Source organism: Podarcis pityusensis, assembly GCF_964106645.2.
Source record: "Podarcis pityusensis genome assembly, chromosome: 12".
NCBI classification, from domain to species: Eukaryota; Metazoa; Chordata; class Lepidosauria; order Squamata; family Lacertidae; genus Podarcis; species Podarcis pityusensis.
This window is the reverse complement of record NC_138037.1, coordinates 39,669,863-39,685,470: the sequence shown is the minus strand read 5'-3', so window position 1 is coordinate 39,685,470 and position 15,608 is coordinate 39,669,863. Positions and strand designations below refer to the sequence as shown.

The 15,608-nt window shown below is 41.8% G+C and overlaps 1 long non-coding RNA gene across 2 annotated transcripts in view; it reads left to right on the top strand.

The window, feature by feature from the left end:
- Window positions 1-4,130: 4,130 nt before the first annotated feature.
- Window positions 4,131-15,608, top strand: part of LOC308459620 — a 28,564-nt gene continuing 17,086 nt past the window's right edge. For both annotated transcript variants that reach the window (XR_013978231.1, XR_013978232.1), the window contains exon 1: window positions 4,131-4,930. This is a non-coding gene — a long non-coding RNA (uncharacterized lncRNA). The remainder of the gene's footprint in view (window positions 4,931-15,608) is intronic.

Sequence of the window (15,608 nt, the reverse complement as noted above, 5' to 3'; positions counted from 1 at the left end):
CATGTCTTTTATTATAATTATAATTTTCAAAATTCAACCTTAATGCAATATTTTAAGAGTCAAAATTCTGGAGTTGTCTGCACAGAGCTATATATATTTAATAGTTCGTTTCAGTATTAAAATATTAGTATCTGATCTCTCAGTTGGCATTTTAAAACAAGCAACATGTTAACAACTTGTCTGTGTTTACATCTAGTGCATCTACCTATTAGCACCCAAAAATTGATGGGATGCAGAAGAACCACTTCAGATTTCAGGAGTCACACACAGCAGGCTAAATTTCAGTGTATGTGTTTTGTGCAGGAGTATCTGTGCAAAATTCATCCGCATTCATCATCTTTAATCTTTGTTGAGACTCACCATCTTGAGCACCTTACTAGTAGGTGAAAAGGTGCAGTATAAATATTTTAAACAAACAAACTTTCAGCGATTTACCATGGAATTCTATACACATCTAATCAGAAATAAATCCCATTGGGTTTAATGGGGCTTACTCCCAGGAAAGGGTTACAAGACTAGTGGACAGACTTACAGTACAGAAACAGTAAAGACATCTCAAGCAGCACGTATGCCACCCCAGTAATCAATACCACAAAACTGAAGATTCTTGCTTCCAGTTTATCATTTATTATTATTTATTTGAGGCATTTGTAACCCACGCTTCACTCAAGGGTCCCAGAGCGACACACAATAACACTAAAATAACAATTAACAATCACAATTTAAAATGAAATGACTCAAACAACTTGAAATAAAACAGGTGTCAGAAGTGAAAATAAAATATCACTGTGCGCTTCGTCCTTATCCAAAAGCCTGGGCAAAGCAGTGTATCTTTACTTATTATTTGATTTAAAATGACGCATCAGCATAACACATCTCAGAGAGGAGGCTATTCCAGAGCTGTGGGGCCACCACAGAGAAAGCCCTGCACTGCAAACCTTGGCAGCCCTCGCCTACAAACTTCACTCTGTGATGGGATCACCAGCAAAACTTCCTGAATATGCTTCTGAATACGGAATAAGATTGTGTAATCCATTTTCATATATGGCATAAGAATCAGAGATTCAAAGAAACAGGATAAATGGGATTAACTAACAGTGTTGGCTTATATTTTTCTGACTTTTAGGTCTTTTGGGAAATGCATTATTGTATCTCCACAAATTATTGTGATTTACACATATTCTGGATAAACTGTGCTCTGTGTAGTGCAATAATATGCATGTTTACCGAAAAGCAATGGGATTTTCTCCCCAAGTAAGCATGCAAAACATTGCAGTCTTAGTTAGTCACTTAACTAGGGCTCAAAATCGCATTATTTTCCCCTGAATTCCATCGATTTTAATAAATTATATGCAGACCTTTTTTTAGCTCATTAATAGAGTCACTGAGAATCAAACAAGTGACTCATTTAGCCATTGAATCCTCTTCTTTTTACTTTTCCTTCTCCCTTTTCTTTAACTTAGAATTATGTTGTGATCTGAAAGATGGCTGAGAATAGAAAAAAAAGTGCTACACTAGTTTGTTTATCACAGTTATCGGTGTACTTGTCTCTGAGTAATTTCCTGTGCCAACAGAAAGGAAGTGTACTATTAATAGATAGAAAATGCATGTTTTGGAGTCCCTACAACTGAATTTGTTATTTGTTTTGAACAAATGAAGTTGCTGTGCACTTGGGAGGAAGACAAATACTAGAATATCCAGATGTACTATAGAAGCAATATTTGCCATTAATACCAAGCCTTCAATAGCCATTCCACTGTTACTTTATAAGGTTGCATTATTATTATTTTGTTTATTTAATTTTCCAACTTTTAAATGATACATCATACTTCATAAACCATAGTCAAAAAGTGCAATAATCAACCCAAACTGCATCCCTCTATAATTCCTAATAAAGAACCTTAATTTATAAAATTGTAAAGTTGTCCTGGGATTGAGTGTTCCAATGCTCTACAAATAAGTTCCATTTTTCCACAAAGTTCCTCCCTCCCAGTTTCTTGTACCTCTCAAAATCTTACAAGATGTGTAAGCTTCTCTATAGAAACTCTACTCAGTCACTCTTTTCTCCTTGAACTAAGAAGTAATAATACTTTGTACACAACTTATAATAAGGCCATTGCTATGTTTGTGATTTCATATCCAATCCCATTCATCCAGGTTAATTGTGCAGATATTAGCTAATGAATAATGAGCGCACACAGAACAATCAATAAAGCAGTTCTGGAAAATGCAGTTTCTCAAATGACAGTGCTGAACCAAGGGGCAGAAATACTACCTGTCAGAGCTTTCCATGTAATGAAAATGCATGGACAAACAAAACTCCTTATACTGTGTAAGGCATTGGTCCACATAGGCTTGTATTGTCTTCTCCAAGAGTAACCAACATGGTGCCCTCTACATTGAACCACAACACCCATCAGTTGCTGCCAGCATGGCTAAAATTCTGGGATTATTGGGCTTTTAGTTCCCCAAAACCTGGAGAGCAGCTGCATGAAACTGGAAGCAACTTCCTCACATGTTAAAAGTTTGTGATTGTTTAGTTTTTTTGTCAGTTGATGTCTAGGTATAATCAATGCACAAATTCCATAACAAATGTCAGGTAATAATTTTTAAAACAAGAGGTATAGAATCAATCCTATACTTCGACCCTTCTATAAGGACCCTTCTTCATCTGTTCATAGATGTGCAGAAAATAATTGGGTTGGGGTTTTTTGAGTGAGGACACAATGACACTCTGCACAGGCACAATGGCACATTTCCCTAAATAAGTGCTGTACAAGTCCTACTGTGATGAAAACAGCCAGGTTAAAACTTGCAGCCCTGTCAAATAAAAACGTTACCAGCTGCCACTGGTTAGCATGACCCCACAAAAGCTTCCAATTGTGCTCAAGTGACGTAAAGAGGAGGCCACACAGAGGATGCACAACCAAAACAACTTTAGTGCAAAACAGTTTATGGAGGGGGAAAGAACATTTGCAGGAAACTGCTGCTTGTAATGCAGAACTGAAACTAAAAGCGCAGCGTCTCAGAGCTGACTCAGGCAGCTCCTGGCATGGCAAGCCAGCATACAGCCTAGAGTATACAGAAAGGTGAACTTAAATGAGCCATGCAACATATAAGAGAATGGCTTTGTGGTACTGCTAGTGCATGTTATTTCATTTAATCCTAGATACCTCTCCTGTGGTTGTATTGTTTTCACTCCAGAGATTTGTCTCTTGGGGATTCATTTAAACAGCCCCGTCTGCACTACACATTGAAAGCAGTGTCATACCACTTTTGAAAGTCGTGGTTTTCCCCAAAGAATGCTGGGAACAGTAGTTTGTTAAGGGTGCTAAGAGTTGCTAGGTTATCTCCTATGTCCCTCAGAGACCTGCCATTTACATCCGATGGAACTCTGAAAACTGACCTAAACAACTCTCAGCATCCTTAACAAATTACAGTTCCCATAATGCTCTGGGGGAAACCATGACTTTTTTAAAGTGGTGTGATGCTACTTTCAATGTATGGTACAGATGGGGGCCTCTGTGAGAGAAAGGATTACTAACTTACAGAATCTCATAACCAGACTGTCAGCCAGTACACATTAGACAGCTCCTGTCTGGGTCTACACAAACACTCACTTCTACATTACAGTGATAAGTTCTAGGTCACACAACATCACAATTCAGTTTGGCCTTTGTCTTGAAATTATGTACATTTTCCTTCAGAGGACCCAAATCCCCATCTTCCTTGCTGTCTGTAACGATAAGAATTTCAAGGAGCCCTGACCAGCTGTGCCTTTCTTTGAACTGTGTAGTTCAAAGGCAGACTTTGGGCTTTAAAATTTCAGTGGCACCCTGCGAGACGCCAAAATTTGGCTCCCCCCTCCCCACGTCTCTCACCTTTGGCATTGTTGCAGCACCCACTGTGGCACCCTCTCAGCTTGGCGCCCAGTGTGGGCACCCTTAATTCCACCTTTGTGAGTGTTAACTGCCTGGGATCTTAACTCACCCTCAGCTTCAACTGACAAGACTCAAAAAGGAGATTCCGGAGTAATTGCACTCTGGAAACAAAGAAAAGGTATGTAATAATCTTTGAATAATGGCATGAAGAGTTTTGAAGGATTAAATGACAATCCTATTCCTGAATTAAATGTCCTATTCATCAATAAGCTTTATGGCATGCAACTTTCGGGCAATTCTTCAACTGTTAAAGAGCTTAGTAATCATTTTATCACTTACCTCCTCAGCTACCTCAGATCTGTCACTCTGTTCTAGAATTTTGTCCCTCGCTCTTTTCAAATTCCCACCCAAATTCCAGGCCCTTGGTTGGTTTACAGGGATGCTGGCTACTTAAATAGGCCACAAGCATATTTCAGAGGACACAGGGGCTCACAATCGATGCTTTTAGGTGCTGACAGGCTCCCGCAGCTGCTATGCCAGGCACTTGTTGCTAGGCAACAAGTTCTGTAATATCTTCATAAGTTCTGAAGAGTTTAAAAGACCTGCAGGAACAGGCCTGTTCTGCTGTGCTATCACAATGCCCATCAACATTAGGGCAGGTGTGCAATACTTGCCACGGCGGACTTAGCAAAATGAGGCCACAAGAGACTTAAGAGTAGAACAAACAGAATTTGGAACCTTTACTGCTGTTGAATCCAAATAGCCGTCAGGTTTCAGTTCCATGCTTGGTGTTCATTCACACAATAAACAATCACGTGGAGGAAGAGAGTGAGGCATGTTCAGGGTTTGAAACCGTTCAGGGGTCTGTCAGGGACACCACAGCCGAGTTGTGCAGACCAGCTCTCCTACTCCATTCTGTGACTGAACAAAGGAACCCAACAAAGGAACAAAGGAAGATGAGACAGATCATTGGTCCATACAGCTCACAGTATTGTCTACACTGACTGGCAACAGCTCTCTCCAGGATTTCAAAATGGAGTCTTGCTCAGGTCAGCCTTCCTGGAGATGTTGGGGTTTGTGGGTTGTATCCCATGCTAGTCATACTCAGAGCAGAGCCAGTGATACTAATGGGCAAGGCAAACTTGTACAGTGGTACCTTGGGTTACAAACGCCTCAGGTTACTAACACTTCAGGTTACTAACACTTCGGGTTACAGACTCTGCTAACCAGGAAGTAGGACCTCGGGTTAAGAACTTTACCTCAGGATGAGAACAGAAATCGCGCGGCAGCAGCAGGAGGCCCCATTAGCTAAAGTGGTACTGTCGGAGCCAGCCGACACAAATGGCGCAGTTTAGCATAAAATAAAGACACAGAGAGCCAGCAATATTTTCAGGATGGTATGAGCAGCTCCTTTCGAACTTATCTCTTCTCTCCCGTAACTTTTATTACCCTTTGTTCTCTCCTCTCGCATGGCCGTTTGCCAATGTCTCACATTACCTACATCCGGTCATGGCTTAAACCCGCCCATCGCCATATAGGGTTATTACTGCCCAGAGGGGGAACATAACTCCATATAAGGCTATGCACTTAATACACTGCAAGGCACAGACATGCAGGTCACTGAGGTCAGCGAGGCACCAGGTGGCGCTACAAGGCTTTTTCATGACTTCCTGGCTCCCACATGGTACCTCAGGTTAAGAACAGTTTCAGGTTAAGAACGGACCTCCGGAACAAATTAAGTTCATAACCAGAGGTACCACTGTACTCAGAAAGTGTGCACCAAAAGATCACACCATTTTTGGATACAAAGATTTCCTCAGGGATGCTTCCAAAGGCCTGTTTCCAAAATTGTTCCCCATTCCATAGATGATTTGGAGGCATGTAGTATCACTAAAGTACTATTGCTGATATTTTATTTTCTCTTTGAGCATAGTGTCATAGGTAGGCAGGGCGTTGGACTAGATGACCCTTGAGGTCCCTTACAACTTTACAACTTTACAACTCTATAATTCTATGATTCTATTATATTGATGGTAGATTGTTCCTGTTTGTTAGAAACAGAAGCATTATGAGAAACAGCAATATTATTGATCTTTTCCATCCTGCGCTACTATACTTCTTGACCTTCTGACTTCTTACAATTTATTTACAGCTTAATTTGAACCACAAATTGAAACAAAAATATTGCCTATGGCATTCAGGCAGCGTTTCCAGCTGGTTTTGTAGACCCAGATGGTTCAGATGAGAATCCATATGTCCGAGTGTTAATTCGGACTGGACAGACTATCTCTGAGGCTCTCAGGGCTCATCAGCCATTAAAAAAAACAACATGCCACTAATGTTCAATTAGTTCAATCACACTATAGATTTGCCAAGTCAAAGTTTAAAAATATGGGGCACTCCAGATATCTGGCATTTATTCTAGTCAATACAGCAATATAGTGCTCTGAATTAAGGGACACCAATAATGTTGTACAGAGCTGACATATTTTGAAGAAAAGGGCAATAATAAGGTATCATTTAAAATAAGGGAAATCTTCCATTAATCTCTTAGAAGACCTTTGTTTCCCTCCTTACATGGCTCCATATGTTCATGGAGCATAGCATTCTATCCTTTTCAGGCTATCACTCAAGTCCCACCATTATGGCTGTTGTGCATTTTCTTCACTATGATTCCTTAATTCCTGTGTGTGTGTGTGTGTGTGTGTGTGTGTGTGTGTGTAGGGGGGGATGTTTCAAAATCCAGCTGCTGCCATTTCATTATTTGGTAAAGTTTTTATTGGCATATGTGGATTTCAAGCAATATTTTAGGAGAGAAAATGTCTTATGTTATGTAACTAAAATAGCTAAAAAGGGAAACAGATTTTATTATTAATACTGAATTTTTTGGAGCATGAAACAAATGAAAGCCATCATGCATGACTCACCACGAGCTACTGTACATACCTTTTATTCATTGCTGCCTAAACATTATGTGACTGATTGCAGATAGTAAAGGGTTTCAAAAGAGACAAAATCCTAAAAAGAATGTAATGTAGCATTTGACCTCTATTTAAACGGGTTGTGTATATTGTCCTGGATGTTCAAGATAAAGGATTCAGCCTAGAACAACATGAAACTGATATATCCTATTCCAATAAAGAGTTACAAACCATCACACCTCAAATACTCATAAGCCTATAGATTAATGAGGCCTCTGCACAGTGAATCGTCTTCCTTCAGTCGTGAGTAAATTGTTCTATTCCTCATAAAACTGTTTAGCAGATTCTGCTGGCCATTCCCAACTCCATCATGCTTCCTTCCACCCATTTCATCTTTAATGATTTTTATGTAGACAAACTAAGATACAAAGTAAATGACAAATAACCAAATAGTTTAGGCATTTCGCTGAGAACACTTATCAAAAGAGTACATCAGGTTCAAGAGCTTTGACGTCTCCACTTATGAGTCATGCTTATATAAATGAGTATTATTTATTTAGACCAGAATTTATATCCCATCTTTCTAAGCAAAATAGCAACTGAAAGTGACATACTTAGGTACTGGTGGGAGGAGGTACTGGTACTGGGAGGAGGTAGAAGGAAATAAACAACTATCTGACTTTTAGAAGACATCTGAAGGCAGCCCTGTTTAGGGAAGTTTTTAATGTTTGATGTTTTATCGCTTTTTTATTATTAATAATATTCTGTTGGGAGAGTGGCTAGGGAAACACAGCCAGATGGGCAGAATATAAATCTGTTGTTGCTGTTGTTGTTGTTGTTGTTGTTGTTGTTGTTGTTGTTGTTAGATAATACCTTAAGGACTACCTGAAGCCTTTTGTCCAAGCTGGTTGTGATTATGTTGTGAAACGCCCTGCAATTTTCAGATGAAGTGCGGCATACAAATTTAATTAATTAATTAATTAATAATTGTACTTCATGTTACAAAAGTGTGACAGGCTTCAACTAGAAATTGGTCAGTTGGTGCCGCCAATAATAGCTCCTTGATGTAGAATGTTCTTCCAGCAGAAATTTTGCAGTCTTTAAAATGCAGGCTTTTTTCTCTTGTTCTCCACAGTAAAAGCAGGGGTTGAGGATGAAGAAGCGAATGATGCCCTGATAGCATCCAAGGGAACTGCAGTCTGACGACACTCTCAAATTTTTATTATATAGTAAGATATACCACCTTGAGTTTTTATATGAGTTGGCAGTATATAAAAAATATAAATGGAGCACCTCCAGACAGATGTCCTTATTCCTGATCATCATATATCTAAGCTTTAAAGACAGAGAAGCTGAGGAGCGTAGAAGTAGAGAGGTTTGATTAGAAGCTGTTAAGACTAGATGAAAATAATGGATCATCTAAAAAAACAAATGCTGACCTCTGAGTGATTACTGAGTCTTGAGGTGCATTTTGCCCCTTGAAAGGTCCACAGACATCATTTTTCCTCATGACTAAAAGCAGGAAGCTGCTAATTCAATCCCCTCGAGAGGAAGCCTTGCAGGTAACTAAAGACCAAAGTTGTGCGGGGCTTTATAATTAACGCCAACACCTTGGATCATGGCACAGTACTAATTAGCAACTGATCCAGCTGCACGTTTGGGATCTGTGAATGCATGGGATTCAGTTCTGTGTAACAATATTTGTTTTCCAGATGCTCTTTAACAATATCATGTGCAACTGATAATATCTGAAGGGCAATTTAATTTTGAAAAATGAAGAAGTAGCTACTCCACTCCACGGGGGGGGGGGGGCAATGAGAAGGCCCGCCCCTTGGAGACTTAGGAATCTGAAGAATTCCTGAATGTTCTATGCGATTTTTCTAGCTTACATGGCTGGCACTCCTATCAACGCTTTCAACTTGCTATGGAATTCTGAGATGATGATGATGATTTATTAAATTTGTATATCGCCATCCATCTCTAGATCTCAGTCAAATTACAATATAAAAACTACAAAACAAGAAAATAAAAATAAAAATAAAAACAACAACAAACCAATAGCCCCCCCCCAACACATTGAAAAGGGTATTGGATGCCAATTAGCCAAAGTCCTGGCTGATGCAAAAGGTAAAAAAAAAGTAAAGGACCCCTGGATGGTTAAATCCAGTCAAAGGCGACTATAGGATGCGGCACTTATCTCACTTCAGGCCGAAGGAGCTGGCGCTTGTCCACAGACAGCTTTCAGGGTCATGTGGCCAGCATGACTAAACCACTTCTGGCACAATGGGACACTGTGACGAGTGCCAGAGTGCACAAAAACGTCATTTACCTTTCTGCCACAGTGGTACCTATTTATCTACTTGCACTGGTATGCTTTTGAACTGCTAGGTTGGCAGAAGCTGGGACAGAGCAACGGAAGTTCACCCCGTCGCGCGGATTCGAACCACCGACCTTCCAATCAGCAAGCCCAAGAGGATCAGTGGTTTAGACCACAGCACCACCTTTACCTGCATAGAGCTATTGACAGAATTGGTCCTCAGTGCCTTCATCGTCGCTGTGGAGCACACAGTCATCTTGGTACTCTTGTGAACTGTGAATGATGAAACAGGAGAATCAGATGCTAGAGTGCAAGTATTGTAAATCTTTATCCAAACCTGACTAAACATGGGTGAAGTTGCATTGCTGCGGTGGTGGCAGCAAATAAAGTTTACTTCTCCACTACCATTAGAGCTGCAAATAGACATCTGGCCAAGCTTTTCCAAGTGGTGAATGGGCTTTTGTCACCTGGCCAAGAGTTCATTGCTTTAACATCCTCAAAAGCCTACTGCAACTATTTTGTGGAGCACTTTAGGGACAAAATTACTCTGATTTGTATAGAGTTGGATGCCACAATTAGACCAAGTTCAATGCAAGTGTCCAGAGCACTGTCCCATCCATATTGGATCATTTTCAATTATTGCAGCCTGTGAATGTGGACAACCAGCTTCAAGAAATGCAGCCAACCACCTGCCCACCTTGATGCTCGCCCATCCTGACTTCTTGGAGCTAGCCATAGGGGGTCGACAATATGAGTCCAGGAAGTAATTGATGCTTCACTGGAGGAGGGCAAAGTACCACCTGCCTTGAAGGAGGTGTGTCTACTCCTTAAGAGGACTTCCCTGGACCCAGAAGGGTTAAACGACTATTCCCCAGTGAGGAATATCCCCTTGTGCATGATAGAGTAGTGACCAACTTCAGGCATGCTTGGAGAAAACTGAGTCTGGCTTCAGACCTGGCCATGGCACTGAAACCACCTTGGTCACCGTAACTGATGATGTTTATGGGGTGAGAGGTGTGGGGAGTGCAACCCTGCTTGTTCTCCTTGATCGTTTTATCTCCTTCATCTCTTAATGTCTTTTGATACTGCTGAACCTTCAGCAGCTTCTCAGGGATGTGGGGGTTGTGGGCACTGTACTTCAGTGGTTCCACTCCTACTTCCAGGCTATTTCCAGAAAGTAGTTATAGGAGGCACCATTCAGTACAGTGGGAGCTTTCCTCTGGTGTCCTACAGGATTCCGTCTTGTCCCTCATAAAATCTGTATGAAAACTGGGAGCTGTCATCAGGAGATTTGGAATGAGGTGTCATCCATATGCAGATGACACCCAGCATTGTTCCATCTAAACTGGGGGAGGTTGTTGAGATGTTAGACCAGTGCTTGAAGGCAGTGGATGTAGGCCAATAAATTGAAGCTTAAAGACAGAGGCATTTTGTGTGGGCTTTCAAGTCTTGGAAGAAGCAGGAGCCTTGAAGAGCACCAGGACAACAGATTAAGCAGACTCATGGGTCATCTGATTACAGTCTTTCATAGTAGGGTGGGATATAATTTAAACAGAAATAAAAGACAATAATTATTTCTAAATTATATGCAATTTTACAGAAATTTGTATCCTATTTTTATCCCTTTTTTATTCCTTCCTCATTTTTGGCAATGTGTAAGTGGCCACTAAGGGACACGGGTGGCGCTGTGGGTTAAACCACAGTGCCTAGGACTTGCCGATCAGAAGGTCAGCGGTTCGAATCCCTGCGACGGGGTGAGCTCTTGTTGCTCTGTCCCTGCTCCTGCCCATCTAGCAGTTCGAAAGCACATCAAAGTGCAAGTAGATAAATAGGTACCACTCCGGCAGGAAGGTAAACAGCGTTTCCGTGTGCTGCTCTGGTTCACCAGAAGCGGCTTAGTCATGCTGGCCACATGACCCAGAAGCTGTCTGCGGACAAACACCGGCTCCCTTGGCCTATAGAGCGAGATGAGCACACAACCCCAGAGTTGGTCACGATTGGACCTAATGGTCAGGGGTCCCTTTACCTTTACCTTTAAGTGGCCACTAAGCAACCACTAGTAGCTAAGGCCACTAAGATTGACAAAACTGTCGATTTTGGTTTCTGCAGTTTCTCATGTCCCCCATCTTAAATTCCATTCCCCACATTTCTGCTACAATTTGTGATTTTTTTTAAAATCCTCATGAAAATTCATCAGCATTTTAGTACAAATTTCTTCTACAAGACACAGTTTTAATGAATGCACACACTTTTTGCAACCAATTTCCCCTAATATAATACATTCTTATATGTTATTTTCACTAATATATTCCATTCTATGCACACTTCCCCCAAATGTATGTATTTTTGTAAACATTGTATGGTTGGAGAACTGCACTGTAAAATTCAGGTGACTGCAAATTCCCAAGGGTACCTTAGTTTGCGCACTGTTTTGGAAAATGTAAACTTAGTCTGTTTGCTTTTAAATGGGAACTGAATCAAGGTTCTCTCCCATCCCTGGTGGCCACCCTACTTATTATTCAACAGTGGAGGAAGAATTGGTTTCATAATCAGGTCTACCAATATATTTTAAGCTTCTTTAATTCCTATTGTTGAGACCCTACCACTTTGTTATGCACAACTAGTAAGCTGACCTACCCATACAGATCTAACGCAGGACACAAATTAGGCTTAACACTACCCATGGCATCCTCTGTTGACCCTACATCATACAGAGATAGGGTTTTTTCCATTTGTCTTTGGATGCAGAACGTGTGTAAAGGATAAAGATAAAGGGACCCCTGACCGTTAGGTCCAGTCATGGCCGACTCTGGGGTTGCGGCACTCATCTCCCTTTATTGGCCGAGGGAGCAGGCGTACAGTTTCCGGGTCATGTGGCCAGCATGACTAAGCCGCTTCTGGTGAACCAGAGCAGTGCACGGAAACACCGTTTACCTTCCTGCCGGAGCGGTACCTATTTATCTACTTGCACTCTCTGTGCGAAAATGCAAAAATGGCTTTTCACCTGTACTAGTCTGCATTCTAAATCAGTAACAGCCATTCACAACTCACAGCACCTTCTCCCACCTATCTGTGCGTAAGAGTCTCTGTCTCGGGACACATTCATTTTGTAGCCAGCACAATTTTAGAGGCCCACTAACACACGATGAAGTCTGGATGAAGGAGCCAGACAGCAAAAACAGCAAAATGCTAAAACCCCACTGACTGGTTTGAGTCAATAAGACTGTTATTATCTCCCATTTGATCAAGGAAGAAATGCTTTATCTGCGAGTAAAAAGTGTTTCAATAAAATTTTTACCAGGCAAAGGCATGAATGAACAGGTCCCGGGGAATGTAACTGATTATTAAACTCTTGCTGGACCCATCCAGTCATGAGATTTATAACAGCACTTGATTTCTTTTCTGTTCCTGCGATTTTGCTATTATTGCTGCTGTTCGTGATGAACAAGAATTTCGCTGCTGGTGGATTTATTAATGTACAGAGAAGCACACGAAGACATAATACACGCTTATAGACATTATGCATCTGGAGAGCTAGGCAGAGCTAGGCAAATGAAGTATGTTATCTCGATGGAACCAATAACCAAGAATAAACTCCTTCTGATTTAACTAGACTTACCAGAACATTGCCTCAATGGATTGTCTTAAAAATAATGACACTCCCTTGTACTGTTGTACACGCATTAGATGTTCTGTCCACACACCCAGCCACCAAGGATGGCAATACTGTCAATGTGGAAAGACGTGGGGCAGGAGTCTGGGGCTGAATTCAGCAGAATGAATAGGGGAGTGCCCCAAAGTTGGTTTCCAACTGTTGAAAGTAAGCGACGTAATAGACATAAGCATCTAAAGAGGGGGGATGGGGTGAAAGACCATCACAGCCTACAGTGAGCTCACCTAACCACCACTGAAGGTGAAAAGATGCCGGAAGGGCAATTATCGTAACCTGCTACAAACTGGTGCCCTCCCATTGCCTGTGACCATTAGCCCTGCTGGCTGGAGCTGATGGAAGTTGTAGCCCCAAAACTCTGGAGGAGACTAGTGTATCGTGCTGGGATTTGGTGACAGGGATTTGAGTTCACGTCCCTGCTCAGTTGTCACCCTTAAGTGTGTTGCTGGGATATAAAGGAGTGGCCCTAAGGTGCCCTGACCTCGGTGGATTAAAAGTGGGATAAACAAAAGCTGGATAGGCTACTGTAGTGTGTTGCATATGTGGTTCTGCACGTGAATGTAGGGACGCGGGTGGTGCTGTGGTATAAACCACTGAGCCTCTTGGGCTTGCCATTGGAAGGTCGGCGATTCGAATCCCCGCAACGGGGTAAGCTCCCATTGCTCTGTCCCAGTTCCTGCCAACATAGCAGCTTGAAAGCACACCAGTGCAAGTAGATAAATAGGTACCGCTGCAGCAGGAAGGTAAACGGCATTTTCATGCGCTCTGGCTTCTGTCACAGTGTTCCGTTGTGCCAGAAGCGGTTTAGTCATGCTGGCCACATGGCCTGGAAAGCTGTCTGTGGACAAACGCCAGCTCCCTCAGCCTGAAGCGAGATGGGTGCCACAACCCCATAGTCGCCTTTGACTGGACTTAACCGTCCAGGGGTCCTTTACCTTTACTGCACATGGTGACTGGCGGATGTAGGTGAGTTACTAGGAAGCTCTCTAAATTGCTGGTTATAGCAGATGAAGCCCATAATTGCCTTCCGTCTGCTTGATAAACTAAGAGTGCTGTCTGGATCAAAAGGCAGAGTATAACTAGAGAGGGAATGATTTTTTAAAAAAAAATAAACTAACTACAACTTTCACATTTCACAATGACAGCCTGATCCTGTTCATGTTTACTCACAAGTATTATGGTGGAGGGAAGGGGTCTAGTTCTGCCCTGGGTTCAGTGGGACTTACTCCCATTGATGTGTACATAGGACTGCCATCTTAGGTAAGGCATGACGTACCAAATGTAGGATGCTGTAAATGCTTTATTTTTGAATCGGGTTTTATTCTGTGTTTGTTTTATTTATTACATTTAAATCCTGCCTTTTGCCCCAGAAGCACTAGGTTCTTCCTGTTCATCCTTTTTAACCACACAGCTGTGTGAGGTAGTTTAGGCTGAGAGTCGGTGGCTGGCCCAGGGTTGCCCAGTGAGTTTGATGACTAACTGGGAACGTAGGGTTGTGATCAACTAATTCTACAATATTTCAAATGGAGTCCTACCTGGAGATCTCAGAAATCTGAACTCGGGACCTTCTACATGCAAAGCAGTTGCTGTACTGCTGAACTGCAGCCCTTCTAAACCCAACTCTCCTTACTTTTGGTCCAACACTCTAACCACTATAAGATGCTGCCTTTTAAAGTCCAGGTAAATACGGTAGACTACTCAGGTACTTCACATCAGTTGCGGTTTAATTGGGTTTTAATTGCATGTTATACATTTTCTGTCTGTTTAATCTGTTCCCAACTGCTCTAATCTTTTGATGAATGAGGGAAATCAGACAGATACATACGCAGTACGTAAGGGCACTGCCTTGCTTCCTTAAACTCAAATAATTGGATTAAAAAGATCCATGTTCTTACACCAGAGTGCAAGTTACATCAGAATGCTACTTAAGAGTGCTCATTTCCCAGTTTCCAGGCATACCTAATACCCCTATGGGACGCGATTGATTTTTACACCAGAGAACAGTTGCTTGCTTATTAGAACTGAAGGAGAGTTCAGTTCACAAGGGGCTATGGCAGGCTCCAAGGAGAAGCACTGATGAATGCTTTCTGAGCTGTGCACTGGGTCTGACACATCTGTTTCCCTAACCTTGCAACACCTCTGCTTTGTCATCCTTGTACATGGGCTGGTACAAAGAACTGAACATGCAGAGAAACTGCATTATCTGAAAGGGGGAGGAGAGAACAGGACCTAGAGTTGAATCACATAGATCTCAACTGAAAGGACTGGTTTAATTGTTTACGTCAGAGGAAGTCTAAAATTATTATTATTTTATCGTTTATTAAATTTGTATGCTGCCCTACACCTGCAGGTCTCAGGGCAGTTACAACATAAAATCACAATATCAAAATATATAAAATCACAATATATAAACACAAAATACATAATAAAAATAAAAGCAAAAACAAACTCATAGCACCCCCCCTCCCCAACACATTTAAAAAGGGCCTTAGATGTCAATCAGTCGAAGGCCTGGATTCAGGTAGGTAGCCGTGTTGATCTGACGCAGTTGGAATAAAAAATTTAAAAATGTCCAGTAGCACCTTAAAGGTAAAGGGACTCGTGACCATTAGTTCCAGTCGTGACCGACTCTGGGGTTGCGGCGCTCATCTCACTTTACTGGCCGAGGGAGCCGGCATACAGCTTCCAGGTCATGTGGCCAGCATGACTAAGCCGCTTCTTGCAAACCAGAGCAGTGCACGGAAACGCCGTTTACCTTCCCACCTATTTATCTACTTGCACTTTGACATGCTTTCGAACTGCTAGGTTGGCAGGAGCAG